At 39.5% G+C, this 17,820-nt stretch overlaps 1 protein-coding gene across 1 annotated transcript in view; it reads left to right on the plus strand.

Moving 5' to 3' along the window:
- The window catches only part of DCHS2 (dachsous cadherin-related 2), a 344,197-nt gene that overhangs the window by 36,788 nt on the left and 289,589 nt on the right, over positions 1-17,820 (plus strand). The window lies entirely within an intron of this gene.

The raw sequence follows: 17,820 nt of genomic DNA on the forward strand, positions 1-17,820 counted from the left end.
CAGATCTTACTTAATATTAGCAAAGCAGTTTGCTAAGAAATTCCTTTCTTTCTCTCTCTTCTTCCAACCTCTTTCCTCTCTTCCTTTTCTTCCTTCTTTGACTCTTTCTCAGTTGCTCATTCATTAGCCACCCATTGTTTTCCAAGCCCTGTTCTAGGCACTGGATATACAAGATACAGGATACAGTAGTCAACAATTTCCAGGGTTGTTTTCTTGTGGGAGAAGACAGAAGATGAAAATAAAAAAAAAAAGATAGCAGGCTAAATAATAAGTGGTGTAAAGAATGTAAAGTCTAATGATGGACTAGGGACGCGTGACTAGAGACAACCTTTAGCTGGAGTAGGAAGGGAGGGCTTCTCAGGAGCTAACACCTGAGTGAGAAGGAGGCAGTTTTGCTACTGCGACCTTGGGAACAGCACTGATGTTACTCTGAACTCATTATGGTAGGAGCTTATTACGGTCAGGGGACAGCCAGTGTGGTTGGAGCTCCATGATTAAGGGGAAGACTGGGAGGAGAGAGAGGTGGAGGCCAGGTCACGTGGGGTGGTACAGACCATGGTAAGAAGTTTAGATTTATTTTGATTAAATGGAAGGGTATTGGAGAATTATAAGCAGGCACATGATTTGAAGCCTTCTGAGAATGTATTTAAAAGATGTTGGTGAGATTGTCATTCTCTGGATGACAGAATGTCGTTATTCAGTGTATAGTAAAGAAACCCCTTTCAGGTCTCACCATTGGCTAAACAGTTAAAAACATTGTTAATTTTATCTCCAATTCATGTACCAATACAAAGTCTGCATTTGATTTAACTTGTAGGAAGTTCTGGGCTTCCCAGATGGGGCTAGTGGTAAAGATCCCGCCTATCAGTAGAGGAGACATATGAGTCGCAGGTTTGTTCCCTGGGTCAGGAGATCCCTGGAGAAGGGAATGGTTACCCACTCCAGTATTCTTACCTGGAGAATCCCATGGACAAAGAGCCTGGCGGGCTATAGTCATAGGGTTGCAAAGAATTGGACACAACTGAAGCAACGTAGCACGCACGTAGTTCATAGCTAATTTGCAGCTTTCTTCTAGGAATCATATAATATTGTATAGTATACTTTTTCCCCTTCTTAAACTTTCATTTAAGTAGGTAATGTGTTAATAATGTCCAAAAATAAAAACAATACATAAATTTATGTGTTAAAATGGTTTTCTCCCATTCCTGCATCTGCTCAACTCACTGTTCATCTTTGACCCCAGACTCAGCCTCCTGTGTTAGTTTCTAATGTTTCTTCATGCAGATACAAGCAAATTTAAATATGTATTCTTACTTTCCTTTCTCCCCTCCCTTCACCAAGACTTGTGTGTATGTGTGTGTATTCTTCTACATATTGCTTTCTTTACCTAAAGATGAGTCTGGAGATTTTTCCCCTTCAGTACACGGAGCTTGCCCACTCCACTTTAGAGTAGGGAGGCTTTTCATTGAGTGAAAAGTGGTGGTGGTGGTGTTGCTAAGTCGTGTCTGATTCTTGCGACCCTATGGACGGTAACTCACCAGGCTTCTCTGTCCTTCCATGGGATTTCCCAGGCCAGCATATTGAAACGGGTTGCCACTTTCTTCTCCAGGGGATCTTCCCAACCCAGGGATCGACCTCAGGTCTCCTGCATTGCAGGAAGATTCTTTGCCAGCTGAGCCACCAGGAGTGAAAAGTGCTGTATGCTGTTTAAACCAGTCTTCACTGATGGATTCCTGGTTTTACAATGCTTTGGTAAAAACCAAATTCTTGGTTTTTACCTTTTGGTTTTACAGTGCTTCCGTGAATAAACTTTTTTGTATATCATTCTATATTTGTAAGATATAACTGTAAGATAAATTCTCCTGAGTGGGGAGGCTGGATTGAAGCATACTTTTCATACTATATAATTTTGGTGGTAAGTACCATTATTACCACTATAAGTGTGTGGTAAGTAATGGTAATTTTAATGGTTGGCTTTACTCTTTCCTTATGTTTTACCTACATTTTTTCTTGTTATTGTTTTTCTTAATATTGTCTATTATCTGTCTGAGCCATGCCTGACAGATAGTAGACAGTAAGTATTTGCTGTCTTAATGAATAGCTTTAAGTATAGCAGTATTACTTCTAAGGCTAGTGCAGTAATACCTGGTATGCAAAGAAGGAGTCAGTGAATTTAGTGAAAGAGTTAATGAGTATAGGATTTTTTTTAAAAAGAAAATCCATTGTATCAATAGCAATAAGGAAATTATAGAATGGGCTAATCTTATCTTTTTTTAACTTGATGCTGTTATATCATAAATTAAAATGATATTTCATCAGTACATGACCTTAGGGCAAATGTAATCCTGTACTATAGGGCAGATGAGACTTTTAAGGAAACATTCATGAGGAAATTGTCCAGTGAGTAAATCAGAAGGTCAATATAGGGAACTGGCCAGGCAAGAATGAATCTGCATTAGGGAGCTTTAGATAACATCAGTGGTCTAAGAAAATTCTGGCAAGCTTTTAGAATAAAATGCTTAAACTTTGTAACCATATATGATTATACCTCATGCATTCAATAATCTTGCTATGCATTCTAGTCTTGATTGTTTTATGATTTATATCTACATGAGCCAAAGAAACGTTCTAAAACATTTAAAATGTGGTATTACTGCTCATGAAATATGAATGTGCAATAAGATCTCTTGTCATTGGGTAAGAATGTCAGGCTGGAGTGCTGCTCACAGTTACTAATCCTTGTATATGAAACAACTAATCAGAGAAGATTGTGGATACCAAATAGGAGAGCACTCAGACGAGGTTCTGCTCTCAGAGTAAAGGTGATCAGGCATTAAGACACACTTTACCTTGTCAGACTTATTTTAATGTGTACCTGCGAGATATTGCACATCACAGTGACAAAATGGGCATGTGTCTTTAACATTTTTTTCATGCTTACTCAATAATTTGGCATCAGCATATGACAGAATGATTTCATCAGACCTCAGGGATTGTGATATTGAATATCACTCTGTAGGCATTCATAAAACATATGAAGATATACCGTATTTTAAACAAGTTTAATTTATGAAAATCCACCTGTTTAACAAAAAGATTTTTTGCTTTATAAATGACGTGTTCAACATTACCTTGAAGCATCATTTTCATCATGCATTTGAATGAGAATTCAACCTATAAATATGTATTTTCACTAAATACTGTTTCAGAAGCAATATTCTAAGTACTGTTTTGGAAATAATTACAAGAACAGTAATTAATAATCTTTTGACATTTCTGAAAACTCCTTACAAGTGTTTGAAAGTTGGCTTATACTTCTTTTGAATATTTTCATTGTTTTAGAGATTTTAAGAGCTAAGCTGTCATGTTCAAATATCTACATTGGCTACAGAATATATATATTTACAATTAAAATAATATGAAATATAGTTTTAATAAAAGTAAAGTATTTAGATATGCCTTATTGAGATATGCCTTATAGGAACTATCTCATAGTATCTTTTCATGCCTGGTAATACTTCATTACTTGTACAACACTCAAATTAAATATATGAGTTTATCATATAAACTCTACCCACAGTTATCAGGCAACTCAGCAACCAGCACACATATGGTATCTGAAACCAATGTTGTTTTTTTATTCTTTGCCAACATACTTCATAAAGATATAATAGGTTTTACATTCATGAACAAGTTTCTGTCTTCTCTTGTTAAAAAACAGATAGTACCAGATTAGTTAGAATGATTTCTGAATGTAACTGGAACTTCCTCTTGCTATGGATTTTTTTTTCCCATACTTTTTTAAACCAACAATCTCATGTAATCTTCATAGATGTTACACTAAACACTTAGAAAACTTTTCTTTCTGTATCAGACACTGATCTGTGAACCTTGCAGAGAGATCATGAGGCTTTCAACAAAGTCAAGAACATTGTTGGCCAAGTATTGCTTACATGCTAGTAGAGGAAGCTGTAGTGAAAAAGGAATTAATTATAGTAAAATCTAGTTACATTTTGTATTGCCTTTTGAATAAAAGTATAAATATTTATATTCTTCCAGTTAAAAAGGTAAAATCTTAGATCAGTTGCTTAAACTCTAGCAGTAATTCTTTTATTTGATTGATAAACATTTTGAGTGTAAACAGTTTGGTTTCTTAAGTTGGCAAGGACTAGTTCAGTTTTTAGAACTATGACACTGGCCTAAGTAACTCGCTTCACTCTGGTGAAACACGGAGCTTCGGACTAGGTCAGCCTTCGCGCAGGTCCTGCTGGGTGCGTCACGGATGCAAGGTCCTGACTGCTCTTTACCAGTATTATTTCTCAGGCCTGTGTTTGCAGCAAGGGACCTCGAGTGACGAGGTAGTGTCTCCATTCGGGACATGCTGCTGGCCCTAAAATGATGGGTCGCTCAAGCTCCTGGAAAGCGACCTACTGCCCATGCAGGCTTCACCTGGCCCTCTGCCTGACCCTTAGTGATTGGGTTTAGCTGACGTGAATATGCTGACTTTGGCACTGTCGATTTCACTGTGAGTAAGGGAGCCTGTCGCGTCTGATTCCGGAGTCCTGTGTCTTGCTTCTGTGGTTTCTTCCTGGACTCTCTAGGCTGAGGGCCTGTAACAGTCGCCTTGTTTCTCTCTACTTAGGGGTCAGTTCTGTCCTGCCCAACAAGAGTTGTGTCCTATGTTTTGTCCAGTCTTCTACTTGTTTATGACAATATCTTAAGTCTACTCCCAGTGATACCATCATGCCTGGAAGCTGAAATCTGGGATTTGTTTGTTTGTTTGCTTAGATTTATCTGTTAAAATTCATCATCTTGGAAAAAAATTCATCATCTACTTTTTGTTCTCCATGAACAAAACAAATACATGACTTTATTCATAGCAGCACTACACACAATAGCCAAGACACGGAAATAACTTAAGTATCCATCAACAGATGAATGGATAAAGAAGATGCGGTGCATATATACAATGGAATATTACTCATCCATTAAAAAGAACAAAACAATGCCATTTGCAGCAACATGGATGCAACTAGAGATGATCGTACTGAGTGAAGTAAGTCAGAAAGAGAAAGACGTACCATATGGTATGAAAGATATACCATCATACCAAATACCGTTTATATTTAGATGGATAAACAACAAGGTCCTACATTATAGCACACTATATTCTATATCCTATGATAAACCATAACGGAAAAGAATATTTAAAAAAAGAATGTATGTCAATGTGTAACTGAATCACTTTGCTGTACGGCAGAAATTGACACGACATTGTAAGCCAACTATACTTCAGTAATACAAGAATGGAAAAAAAACCAAAAATGAGCAAATATACAGCTTTTAAAGACTCTGTCTGACAGCTGAACTCCAGTATCTGAAACATTGTGATTCTTTTGTATTTTTGTCTTGTCTTTGATTACCTTTGACAAGGTAATTTTCCCACAATATGGGGCTATTGTATTTGCAGCACTGTTTGTAAAAAAATCATTTGAGGCTAGGATGAGGAGGCAGCCAGGTCCTAAGATGGTTCCCAGTGACCCCATCCAAAGCACAGTCTTCTTTGCTGATTGTGGTTAGGTTTTGTAACTTCACTCTGACTAACAGAAAATGGCAGCAGTGATGATATGTGACCTTGCAGACTAAGCTATGAGGGCCTGTGGACTCTGTGCTGTTCTCCTCTGCTGCTCTTGGCTCTGGCTCTGGGAGAAGCCACTGTAAAGAGTCTCACAAAGTGAGGAGCTGAAGCAGCCGTGTGCTGGCCCCTCCAGAGAGTCTAAGCTTAGGTGACTGCAGCACCATCCAACCCTGGGAAAGAAGCCTGTTGGAATCCTGAGCAGGAACCACTGAGCTGAGCTGCTCCTGGATCTCTGACCCACAGAAACTGGCAGATGAGAGAAATACTTTTGTTTTAAGTGAGTAAGCTTGGAATAAGTTTTTATGCAGCAATCAATAACTCATAAAGATGATCTATTTCTGCTTGCTTCTGCCAGTTGCCAAAGTGACAGGGTGTTCCCTCTAAGGGACAGCCCAAAGGGAGGGACCCAGGAGGGATCTCCCAGCCCTAGAGAGGCCCCATTCCAGCCTTTGTGACCCATGCATCCAAGTCCCACTCAGCAGCCAGCTCTTGGCTGTCCCCTCTGGAATTATATGGTTCCCAGGGAAGAAGTTTCCCCCATTTTGGGGTATATTACCTGGACTTCCTTCCCTGCCATCCTCTCAATAAATCTTGACTACATTGTGAGTTCTTTGGTGCTTTCAATTGGTTATTTCTTTAAATATTTTGTCCCTTTTTTCTAGTTGTCCTGTGAGGGGACTGGAAATGGAAGTCAAACTCCACTTTTATTTCTGTATCTGAGAAGTTGCATAGTATATCTTAAGTCACAAAGCATATTCAGCTGTAGGTTTCAGTGTGATGATAGCTTACTGAATTCCCTAAGAATTTTGTGCTGTACTTTCCTTCTAATACTTGGAAGGGTACTTTTCTGGTGGCCAATCTGATTTGGCTGCTTGTCAGTTTTATGTGATGGCCTTGCTATTTTCCAGCCCACATGGATGGGTGGTAAGGGGTTAACTGATGTTAATTCATTTTTTAAGTTTTACTCTGGCAGACAAGGTAGTAGCTGGGTAGTAGGGAGAGAAACAGCGTATTTTCAACTATCATGTTCTGTTTGAATATTTATTATTCTCTGCAAAGTTAACCTTGATGCCTTTTATTTTTTCACACAGTTTCTAGTAAAGAAGTAAATAATCTTGTGTGGGTCAAGTACTAACTCCAAATCACATGGAGTACATATGTTCTCTGAAAAATGCTATGATAGGGGAATTAGTAGTTGGAATCTTAAACTCTTATTTTGGGGGAAATTTTTTAAAAGTAGATCCATAAGTGTTGATTTGGAAAAAAAAAAGCCCAAATGCATTCTTATTGGGAAAAAAAATAGCTGTATACTCAAGGCTTCTGGGTGTGTGTGCACGCATGCACATATGTGTACACTTAAATGTATATTGTGGTGGATTCATGACAATGTATGGCAAAACCAACACAATATTGTAAAGTAAAATAAAGCAAAAATAAAAATTAAAAAAAATAAAAGGATACAGAGAAATGAGGAAGAAGATTGAATATTTGATATGGAAGGAACTCTTTTTCCTTATTCATTTTTGAGTTATTTGACTTTTTATCATTTCACATGTTATTTTCCCAATTAATTAACTAGTTAAATTAAATCCTGAGTAGACATATATTAGTAACACAATCATATGTTAGTTGTAAAGAATGGTATACAATGATTTTATTTTATCATCTATTTTATTATTTCTCTTTCCCACAGTCTCTAATAGATATTCAGTTTACACATTTAATTGTTCTAAGTTATGAATAGTATGAATGCCTGCCTCATATTTTTTCCTTTATCCAAATGTATAATGCTTTTTGGTTATGTATGTTAGAGTTGTTAAATTTCTCTCACATTTAAGACTTGAACAGTTGTCATTAGTGTATACAAAATCCAGAATCAGAAATTTTGGAAAGGATTTAAATTCTGTCACTTAATAGTTGTAAAACCTTGTATAAGAAATTTAACCAAGGTTCCCTCTCGTCTTTTCCTCCACCCACTCCTGCTCACAGAGTCAATATTAACAACTGTTCTCCAGACAGTTTTCTGTCTGAGAACATGAACAACAGTAACTTCTTTCTCACCTGACCTACAGGTTTGGGATGAGGAACAAAAGATAGTGTTCACGAGAGCTTTTGCACGCTGTGCAACAATATGCAAACGTGAGGTGTGATTGGTTTGAGTCCTTTGTGCCATTGTAAAGTGTCAAGGGGAGACCATGCATTAGACATCCAATTTTCTGTATTTTAAAGAAGAAAAAGATGTTGAAGGAATCAGTATCTATGAAGCCAAAAATCCAAGGAAAACAATCAAGTATAACATTCGTAACTTGAGAAAAAGCAGCAGAAGGTACCTTATGTTAAGGGGATAAGCCTTCTGGATAATAAAGTATGTTGGCTGTGCTGAAAGGAAGAGAGTGGAGGCCTCTCGCTTTGGAAGGGATGAGGGGGTGGAATGAGAGTGGCTCTGCCAGGTGGCTTCTGTCCCTTTCATTCCTCTGGATTTTAAAAGCATGACCTGCTTCTGGTGCTTTTGATTAGTTTAGCATCAAGTGTGGGGCAGTGAACATCAGTTCCTGACTTCAGGGAGAACTTTCTGGGAAGCTGTGGAAATTAAACAAGTATAGGAGAATCTTCCTCTGGAAAACTTTCCCTCCTCACCTATCCATTGGAGAGTCCTCAAAAACTTCCAAGTTTTCGGTATGTTTCTCTAAGTGATAAATACAGTTACTTAAGGATCTATCAGCTATGACCAGATGGTAACAATCTTAAGACCACAAGGGAAAAAAGGCGATATTTTTAGCTCTTTTTACTATATATAGACTTAAACAAGAAGATTGATAGTATACTTCATTATAAAAATATTTTCTATTTAATTATCTACTATATTCAGAATTATTATGTACCAATACATCCAGTCCCATCCCTTCAGGGGAAATAGATGGGGAAACAGTGGAAACAGTGTCAGACTTTATATTTTTGGGGTCCAAAATGACTGCAGATGGTGATTGCAGCCATGAAATTAAAAGACACTTACTCCTTGGAAGAAAAGTTATGACCAACCTAGATAGCACATCCAAAAGCAGAGACATTACTTTGCCGACTAAGGTTTGTCTAGTCAAGGCTATGGTTTTTCCTGTGGTCATGTATGGATGTGAGAGTTGGACTGTGAAGAAGGCTGAGCACCAAAGAACTGATGCGTTTGAACTGGGGTGTTGGAGAAGACTCTTGAGAGCCCCTTGGACTGCAAGGAGATCCAACCAGTCCATTCTGAAGGAGATCAGCCCTGGGATTTCTTTGGAAGGAATGATGCTAAAGCTGAAACTCTAGTACTTTGGCCACCTCATGCAAAGAGTTGACTCGTTGGAAAAGACTCTGATGCTGAGAGGGATTGGGGGCAGGAGGAGAAGGGGACGAAAGAGGATGAGATGGCTGGATGGCATCACTGACTTGATGGACGTGAGTCTGAGTGAACTCCGGGAGATGGTGATGGACAGGGAGGCGTGGCGTGCTGCAATTCATGGGGTCGCAAAGAGTCAGACACGACTGAGCGACTGAACTGAACTGAACTGATATATGTCACTATGATCTAACAGTCTTTTCTATTTTATGTATTCCTCCCTCTCTCTCTCTTTTCTTCTGTCTCTTGAAAAATATACCCAGTAGGATAGAAAAATAAATGTTAGCTTTTAAAGGTGGGTAAATATGAAGGTCCTATTGAAATATACTAAATATTGATATATCTTGGGGTATAAAGTAGAATTATTTGTTTTCATGGTTCTAGAAATGTATTTTTTAAGGCTATAGACTTAAGACTATATCTTCCAGCTTTATTTAACTAAGCCCTGGAAAGCTGTGTTTTGGATATATAACAAACTGATACTGAATGATAAAAGAAAATGATATTTGATCAAAGAAAAGAATAAAAGTGTTGTTAATAGAAAACTCTAGATTCTTAGATGATAAGACCTAAAATTCTGTTTGAGTTTTGTCTCAGTCAGTTTGGGCTGCTATGAAAAGCGCCATAGACTGGGTGACTTAAACAACAGGACGGTATTTCTCATGGTTCTGGAGGTCAGAGGGCCAACCTCAGGGTGCAGCGTGGCCAGGCTCTGATGAGAGCCCTCTTTCTGGCATGCAGACAGCTGCCTTCTTGCTGCATCCTCGGATGATGATGGAGACGAGAGAGCTGTCTTGTCTCTTTCTCTTTTATAAGACACTCATCCTTTTTAAAGGGCCTTACTCTCGCAACTGGTCTGACTAATCACCCCCCAGTGCCCCACCTACTCATACCACCGCACTAGGGCTTCAAACATGACTTCTGGGGGGTGCAGACATTCAGACAGTGGCACGCTTTAGCAAGGCTGTTCCTCAGCTCAGGCCTGGGACTTGGATCAGAAAGCCTCTGGCGTGAGCCCCTTCAGGGTTTCACAGGACTGGTGAAAAGAGCTCTAAGGATCTGATGTTTGTCAGAACCTCATGCTTTATATGTTATTCCTATGCTCACTGAATTACTTTTCCTTTTCCCCTGTTAACTAATTTTAGTTTTTCTTAGTCTGGAAGCCTGATTTAGGAAACATTGACATACAGTAATTCAATTATAACTTTTAGTTGAAAGCTAGGGGTAAAAATAGGGTTTCTAGGTGTGATGTGGATATTTTAGACCGATAATTTATTACTATTATCATTTTAATCAAATAATTTAAGTCAGCAACTTTTTTTTTCTTTTGTATTCCTTTCATGTTAGCATGAAATTGTAGCTGGCAATAAAACAATACCTAACATTTGTTCCATTCTTACTATGTACTAGGTAATGCTGTGCATTTTAATCAGAATAGCTGATTTAATCTTCACAGCAACCCCATGAGGTAGATCATATAATTAAGCCAGATCAGCCCTGGGATTTCTTTGGAAGGAATGATGCTAAAGCTGAAACTCCAGTACTTTGGCCACCTCATTCGAAGAGTTGACTCATTGGAAAAGACTCTGATGCTGGGAGGCGTTGGGGGCAGGAGAAGGGGATGACCAAGGATGAGATGGCTGGATGGCATCAAGGACTCGATGGACGTGAGTCTGAGTGAACTCCGGGAGATGGTGATGGACAGGGAGGCCTGGCGTGCTGCGATTCATGCGGTCGCAAAGAGTTGGACACGACTGAGTGACTGAACTGAACTGATCGAGGTGGAAATTGGAGAAGGAAATGGCAACCCACTCCAGTATTCTTGCCTGGAGAATCCCAGGAATGGGGGAGCCTGGTGGGCTGCCATCTATGGGGTTACACAGAGTCGGACGTGACTGAAGCAACTTAGCAGCAGCAGCATAGAGGTGGAAACTGGGGCTTAAAGCAGTAAAATAATGTTCCTGAGATCAAACAAGTCATAGATGGTAGAGTCAGAATATCTGTGTTGGGGATATTACAGAGGTTTACAAATCTCACTTAGGAAGGAGTTCGACATCACATGATAAAATTTTATATTGGCATTGAATAAATCATTTGACAAGATATATACCTAGGAATGGGGTATTGGGGATCATCAAAATAACACTGTTGAGATAACAATACTTTTCTCCCCCTTCTCCCCCAGTAAGCATCTCTAATTAAACCATGGAAGACTTTTGTAAATTAAATCAGTATAATTGCTACTAGAATAGTTGTGGTAACTGAAGCTCAGATTTGCAGGTAACTCTTTATGTGTGTCCTCAGAAACATACCAGTGGTCCAACAGTTCAGTTCAGTTCACTTTCTCAGTCATGTCCGACTCTTTGCGACACCATGAATCACAGCATGCTAGGCCTCCCTGTCCATCACCAACTCCCGGAGTTTACCCAAACTTATGTTCATTGAGTCAGTGATGCCATCCAACCATCTCATCCTCTGTCATCCCCTTCTCCTGCTGCCTCCAATCCCTGCCAGCATCAAGGTCTTTTCAAATGAGTCAGCTCTCTGCATCAGGTGGCCAAAGTACTGGAGTTTCAGCTTCAGCATCAGTCCTTCCAATGAACAACCAGGACTGATCTCCTTTATGATGGACTGGTTGGATGTGATATTGCCCATATTTTCATAACAGTATCACTTAATATGAAAAGACAAGCTCCACTCTACACATGGACATCACCAGATGGTCAACACCGAAATCAGATTGATTATATTCTTTGCAGCCAAAGATGGAGAAGCTCTGCACAGTCAACAAAAACGAGACCAGGAGCTGACTGCGGCTCAGATCATGAACTCGTTGTTAACAGATTCAGACTCAAATTGAAGAAAATAGGGAAAACTGCTGGACCATTCAGGTATGACCTAAATCAAATCCCTTATGATTATACAGTGGAAGTGGGAAATAGATTTAAGGGCCTAGATCTGATAGATAGAGTGCCTGATGAACTATGGAATGAGGTTAGTGACATTGTACAGGAGACAGGGATCAAGACCATCCCCATGGAAAAGAAATGCAAAAAAGCACAAGGGCTTACAAATAGATGTGAGAAGAAGAGAGGTGAAAAGCAAAGGAGAAAAGGAAAGATATAAGCATCTGAATGCAGAGTTCCAAAGAATAGCAGAAGAGATAAGAAAGCCTTCTTCAGTGATCAATGCAAAGAAATAGAGGAAAACAACAGAAAGGGAAAGACTACAGATCTCTTTAAGAAAATTAGAGATACCAAGAGAACATTTCATGCAAAGATGGGCTCGATAAAGGACAGAAATGGTCTGGACCTAACAGAAGCAGAAGATATTAAGAAGAGGTGGCAAGAATACACAGAAGAACTGTACAAAAGAGATCTTCATGACCCAGATAATCATGATGGTTTGATCACTCACCTAGAGCCAGACATCCTGGAATGTGAAGTCAAGTGGGCCTTAGAAAGCATCACTATGAACAAAACTAGTGGAGGTGATGGAATTCCAGTGGAGCTGTTTCAAATCCTGAAAGATGATGCTGTGAAAGTGCTGTACTCAATATGCCAGCAAATTTGGAAAACTCAGCAGTGGCCACAGGACTAGAAAAGGTCAGTTTTCATTCCAATCCCAAAGAAAGGCAATGCCAAAGAATGCTCCAACTACCACACAATTGCACTCATCTCACATGCTAGTAAAGTAATGCTCAAAATTCTCCAAGCCAGGCTTCAGCAATATGTGAACCGTGAACTCCCTGATGTTCAAGCTGGTTTTAGAAAAGACAGAGGAACCAGAGATCAAATTGCAAACATTCACTGGATCATGGAAAAAGCAAGAGAGTTCCAGAAAAACATCTATTTCTGCTTTATTGACTATGCCAAAGCCTTTGACTGTGTGGATCACAATAAACTGTGGAAAATTCTGAAAGAGATGGGAATACCAGACCACCTAACCTGCCTCTTGAGGAATTTTTATGCAGGTCAGGAAGCAACAGTTACAACTGGACATGGAACAACGACTGGTTTCAAATAGGAAAAGGAGTACTTCAAGGCTGTATATTGTTACCCTGCTTATTTAACTTCTATGCAGAGTACATCATGAGAAACGCTGGACTGGAAGAAACACAAGCTGGAATCAAGATTGCTGGGAGAAATCTCAATAACCTCAGATATGCAGATGACACCACCCTTATGGCAGCAAGTGAAGAGGAGCTAAAAAGCCTCTTGATGAAAGTGAAAGAGGAGAGTGAAAAAGTGGCTTAAAGCTCAACACTCAGAAAACAAAGATCATGGCATCCGGTCCCATCACTTCATGGGAAATAGATGCGGAAACAGTGGAAACAGTGTCAGACTTTATATTTCTGGGCTCCAAAATCACTGCAGATGGTGACTGCAGCCATGAAATTAAAAGATGCTTACTCCTTGGAAGAAAAGTTATGACCAACCTAGATAGTATATTCAAAAGCAGAGACATTACTTTGCCGACTAAGGTCCGTCTAGTCAAGGCTATGGTTTTTCCTGTGCTCATGTATGGATGTGAGAGTTGGACTGTGAAGAAGGCTAAGTGACGAAGCATTGATGCTTTTGAACGGTGATGTTGGAGAAGACTCTTGAGAGTCCCTTGGACTGCAAGGAGACCCAACCAGTCCATTCTGAAGGAGATCAACTCTGGGATTTCTTTGGAAGGAATGATGCTAAAGCTGAAGCTCCTCATTGGAAAAGACTGATGCTGGGAGGGATTGGGGGCAGGAGGAGAAGGGGACGACCGAGGATGAGATGGCTGGATGGCATCACTGACTCGATGGATGTGAGTCTGAGTGAACTCTGGGAGTTGGTGATGGACAGGGAAGCCTGGTGTGTTGCGATTCATGGGGTCGCAAAGAGTGGGACATGACTGAGCGACTGAACTGAACTGAGTTAATTACCATTCAAAAGATGTAAAATTGCTGGTATAGAAGGCCATATTAAGTACCAGGTTAGTATTTGTTGAGCTAATTGGGTTCATTTGTACTTTACATCTGGTTTGTGTTTTGTAAGTTGGAAATAGTTGGCACGGTGTGTGTATGGGTGTGGGTGTTAGTTACTAAGACCATTGCTAGAGATATCACTGGAGGCTAAGAAAGACCTTGGGTTTCACCCCTTCTTTGGGCCTTGCCATGTCCCTTTATGTAGCTTTAGAGAGAAGCCAGTTGGTAAAGGAGCCCGTGAGTTGTAGTCCACGGGGGTCAATCTGTGAGACACAGTGGAGCAGGGCGAGGGCAAGCTCACACACGTGCTGTGCACACGCGGCATTTGTGGGGGCAACTTTTGTCTCTCTCCCTTTTTTGATGGGACAAGAGAATGAACTCCTGATCGAGGGAATTTTTTATGGTCTTTAAAGTCTCATTTGTTTGCTTCTTTATGAAACATGAAATTCTTCTTTAAAATGGTGAGATCTTTGAAGGCAGGAGTCTTATCACCTGGGATCTGCTTCAGTTCTAACCTTCCCTTCCAGGATTTCTAAATAAGGGTTTCCCTAACAGACTCTGCTGAGGGGATTCCATTTTGTGATGAGAAAGTGCTTCAGAAGAAGCATCACCCTGACAAACCTGATTGTGAAATGGCATCGTGTCAATGGGCGCTGCTGCACTGATGTAGCTTTTTTCACACATGGTAAACAGGAGTTCGTCATGATTCTTTAAAACGTTAGCCTCCTTTAGTTAACTACAGGGATGTTTTCTTGTTAGAAATCTCTTATATTATACATACATATATAATTTTTTGCAATTTTGGAAATTGTTTACTTAATATTTTTTTGTTGTTGTTGAGTTTCCGTTTCACCTTTTTTTGGGGGGTGGGGGTGAAGATTTAGTAACTCAAAGTACTATAATAATGGTTTTAAAATTCTTTTGTCATTTGCTTTGCATGCATCTATGGAGTGTCGTGTATGCACCTGAGAAACTGCGACCTCAGTGGACTCTATTTGGACTAATAACACGTTCAGTGCAGGAAACCTTAGAATCAATGAGCATTGTTATTTATCAACTTTTTTGAAAAGAGGAGCAAGTTTGTTTTATTTTCTCTAGACTTTTCTATATATGGGCTTCCAAAGTGGCTCCGTGGTAAAAAACCTGCCTACCAGTAGTAGACACAGGAGATGAGGGTTTGATCCTTGAATTGGGACGATCCCTTGAAGCAGGAAATGGCAACTCACTCCAGTATTCTTGCCAGGAAAATCCCATGGACAGAGAAGCGTGGTGGGTTACAATCCAGAGGGTTGCAAAGAGTCAGGCATGACTGACTGAGCACACACGTGTGTGTGTGTGTGTGTGTGTGTACACATATATATACACATATTCGTATACTATATGAGGATATTGTGATTGTAATATGGAAGATCATTCAACAACTATCTAAATACAAATTTCTAATTTTATTAGGATGGTATATACAAGAGTTGGCATTTTATCTCAAAATTGAACTCACCAACTTCTAGAACTTCATGAGCTATGACCTGCACAGGTCACCTTTTGAACTTCAAAACAAACAGTTGCATTTCATAATGAGTAACACTGTGAAATGCTTATATTATAAATAGTACAAACTGGCTCTTTGCAGTGGGAGTAAGACTTAGAGGAGGAGAAGTACCCCAGCAGCTGCATTCTAGTTTGTCTTCTGGAAGCTTGCAGCTTCTACATGCTAAGTTTATGAACCATTAACTTGAGGCTATAATCGAAATGCCGTTTGTTTGGAAATACGTGTCTGATTTTCTATTTAAATAGTTAGCAAATTTTGTTTAACATTTTAGCAAATTACTATTTCTGTTTGGGTCAGAGGAATTTGTTGTAAATTGAAATATGTAATTTTCAAATGGCTAGTGTTACCTAACGCTCTACAGTTACCCACACCTTCTGTGTTGTGTATTTTTTTCTTTTAACTCATTTGAATTAGCAGGAGGATAAAAAAAACTATAGTTTTCATTAAATGATTCATCTGAACAAACATTTGTTTGCACACCTGACTGCCGATTTATGAGGGGTAAAAACACCAAAAGAGTTAAATATAACAGCACAGGGCAAGCAGATGCAATTGCAATAATTATAACAATGATGTTATGTTTCTGCGTGTAGTATCGATAGACTGCTTTTCCAGATCAGTAGCTCTCAAGGTGTGGCCCCTGGACCTGCAGCATCAGGATCGCTGAACTTGTTAGAACTGTAAATTCTCAGGTCCCATCCCAGACCTACTGAAGCAGAAACCTTCAGTACGAGGTAGGGGGCGGGGCAGGGGCTGTGTTTTAACAAGCTCACCAGGCAATTCTGTGGACCTTAGAATAATTACCGTAAGTTGTCACTTTCCGCTTCGAAACACTCTAAGCCAGGTGTAGGTGATGGCACAAATACCTTAATGTCATCAATACCACTGATGCTGATTTCATTTGAAAAGGTCCTTGTGGAGAAAAATTTGCATGACTATGTTTGGGATAAGGCAGATCTGGTTCTAAAGGCAGGGATATGTGCACTATTCTTAACTCTCATTTCTAGGGCACCTAGGCCATAGAGAGGGGAGGTGGAGGAAGCAGGCGCAGGGCAGGACTTCTTGACTTTAGTGGGCTTGCTTTCACCTGTGCTGCATGAGCAGGATAAATGAAGGTCATCGACATGCAGATGATTTGCATGTTGGAAAGCTGTATAATGGGACTTGTGTGAGAGTCAGTGTCTCAGGGCTGTAGGTGAACGCCAAGTCCATGTCCTCCTGGAGCTCTTTCTGGGGAGCTGCAGTTATATGTAAGTTGGTGGATGTTTTAAATGAAGCTGTAAATGGGTTCTTACAAGCAAGCTAATTAGTAGAAAAATTTACAATTCAAAATAGGCCTATGTAGCAATGACAGTTTACCTGCTTATAGCTCAGTTAGATGGTAGTTTCAAACACAAGCAATCAGTAAGTAAGAAAGCAGGCCTCTGAGAACCCAAAATCGATGTCAACAGGCCCATTTGCGAATCATCGTGCTCTTTCCCTGTAGGTTTAACTCAAAGTTCGTTTTGCAGAAGCCTTATTTGACTCATATTTTTTAAGTTCTCCAGTTCTTCTAAATCTATAGTCTTTTCATTACTTCATGCCTTTTATCAGGCATTTTTCTTTTGTAATGTCCTTACTTTCTCTCTCTCTCCCTCTTTTTTTTTTTTTTGCTTAAAATTGGAAATATTCTTAAAAATGCAGCTCAAGTTGCACTCCCGGGACCCCTTCATTCTCAGTTTCTCAGTCTGAGCTAGTTTCTCCCTCTCCTTTGCCTCTTGGCAGCTTGTCTGATCTGCATGAGGGTCTGGAGTCCGTTATTGAATTCCTCCTTGTCTGCACTCATCCTCTCCGTGAAACTGGATTCCTGAGACCTCATCTCATGGAACTTGTGTCATTAGCACCCACCAGACTATTGGTAATATATACAAGGAGCTCCATAAATGCTTGCTCCATTAATGACTTTAATGTGGGAGTCTGGCTTCTAATTCCCAGTCCTTTAGAAACAGCAAATTAAAAGAGAGTTTCCTGGTGTAGACATGATAACAATGAGGAAAGACTCCTGATGACTTTTCAACAAAGGACCAAAGAAAGCATTTTTTTTTAAGAGCATAAAAGTACAACAATCTGGGGAACAAAGACTAATTACTTTATAATCCAGAGAATTAATGTTCAATTTAAAGGAAAGACTAAAATGCATTCATGTATTTAAGATTTACAGAAGTGGTTGCCTAAAGATTTCCAGATTTCAAATATGATTATAGGCAGTGACACTTATTATAGGGGTCTATCTACTATTATAGTTTTCATTAGATAGC

This window comes from Capricornis sumatraensis, chromosome 17 (genome assembly GCF_032405125.1).
Source record: "Capricornis sumatraensis isolate serow.1 chromosome 17, serow.2, whole genome shotgun sequence".
In the NCBI taxonomy this organism is placed as follows: Eukaryota; Metazoa; Chordata; class Mammalia; order Artiodactyla; family Bovidae; genus Capricornis; species Capricornis sumatraensis.